The sequence below is a fragment of the Notothenia coriiceps genome, unplaced genomic scaffold (assembly GCF_000735185.1).
Source record: "Notothenia coriiceps isolate Sejong01 unplaced genomic scaffold, NC01 NC01_scaffold00014557, whole genome shotgun sequence".
Classification (NCBI taxonomy): Eukaryota; Metazoa; Chordata; class Actinopteri; order Perciformes; family Nototheniidae; genus Notothenia; species Notothenia coriiceps.
In genome coordinates this window covers 1-1,353 of record NW_011347258.1, presented here as the reverse complement: position 1 = coordinate 1,353, position 1,353 = coordinate 1, and the positions used below count along the sequence as shown (strand labels likewise).

Here is a 1,353-nt window from a genome sequence, read left to right as displayed (position 1 = left end):
ATATCTCAAATAATGCACTGTCATTTCCCCACGTAAACATAACAGTCTGCAATGAAATGGTTGTGTCCTGTGCGCTTGACTTCCTCCTTGGCGCACCGGTGACTTTGTCCCCAAAAAAATCTTGTGCACGAGAAAGTATCTTGTGCGCACGAGATACTAACCCGTTATCCTGACTTTTTTTTTTCTCTCTCTGTTTTTTTCTTTTTTTTTTTCATGTCCCTTTAGGGGCTCCGTATGATAGTGATAAGATAGTGATAAGTTGATGAGAGCAGTTTCTTACATGTTCCTCGAAGCCGAGACCCACGACAGAAAAGTGCCCGATGTGGTAAGGACAAAACGCTGAATGAGGGGAATAAGAAAATGGTAAATGGACTGTACTTATATAGAGCTTTATCCAGTCTTTAAGACCCCTCAAAGCGCTTTACATACTACATGTCATTCACCCATTCATACAGAGCAGTGCACCTTACTCTAGGGCCTAACATTCACACACCGTTGGCCATCGGGAGCAACTCACGGAAGTATCTTAAGGATAAATCAACATGTTGACTGCATGGGCTGGGATCGAACCCACAACCTTCTGGTTGAAAGACGACTGCACTCCCTCGCAGCCACAGTCGCCCTCAAAACATCTTTTAAATTGTGGCATTTAAAATAGGAAAGACAAAAGCAATCAACCTGCACTATTCCTATATATAGAGACAGTAGTATGTCAAAAAGGATAAGTAACATAATCGTACAGTAATTAATTTGAGTTGTTTTACTCATTGATGACAGTTTATACATATATCTGGCACTTTGTGATGTATTCATATTATTCGTTGAGTTAATGATAATAAGTGTATGATAAATCTTTGTGTCAGTCTACTCACCGAAGACCAGGATGAAGAGTGTGTTCAGAGAAACCACCCAAAAAACATGCTCCTACAAGAGAAATGACGACTTTATACACTCATCATACAAACGTGTATAAAACACACTGACTGTTAGGAATGTGACCCTCACCAGAAACACCAGTGAGCCATCCAGGCCAAGCATCTAAGAGGGGAGCAGAGAGATATTTAGGGTCATAGATGTAGAACACAAAAACTAAAGTTGTAAATTGAGTATTATGAGTTACCCTCTCCCAGGTGAGCTCCTCCGCCGCCCGGTCCCACTCCAACGCATTCCAGTTCATATCATCTACAGAGAAATACAATCACGATGAATACAGAGCTGCAACAACACGGGAACTATGATTGTGTTTGACTGGCCAAATGTTCCAAGCAACAACAAAGTAAAACAATACTTAAGATCAATGTTGCCATGACATTATTTATGCTCTTCCAGGGACATTTGTTTGCGAAACAAACC

At 40.9% G+C, this 1,353-nt stretch overlaps 1 long non-coding RNA gene across 1 annotated transcript; it reads right to left on the bottom strand.

The window, feature by feature from the left end:
* Positions 1-263: 263 nt before the first annotated feature.
* LOC104948551 (uncharacterized) lies at positions 264-1,184 on the bottom strand. Its single transcript, XR_798706.1, has 4 exons — positions 1,121-1,184; positions 1,006-1,038; positions 873-924; positions 264-339 (listed from the first exon to the last, which is right to left on the bottom strand). It is a non-coding gene; the product is annotated as an uncharacterized lncRNA (long non-coding RNA).
* Between the last annotated feature and the right edge of the window lie 169 nt (positions 1,185-1,353).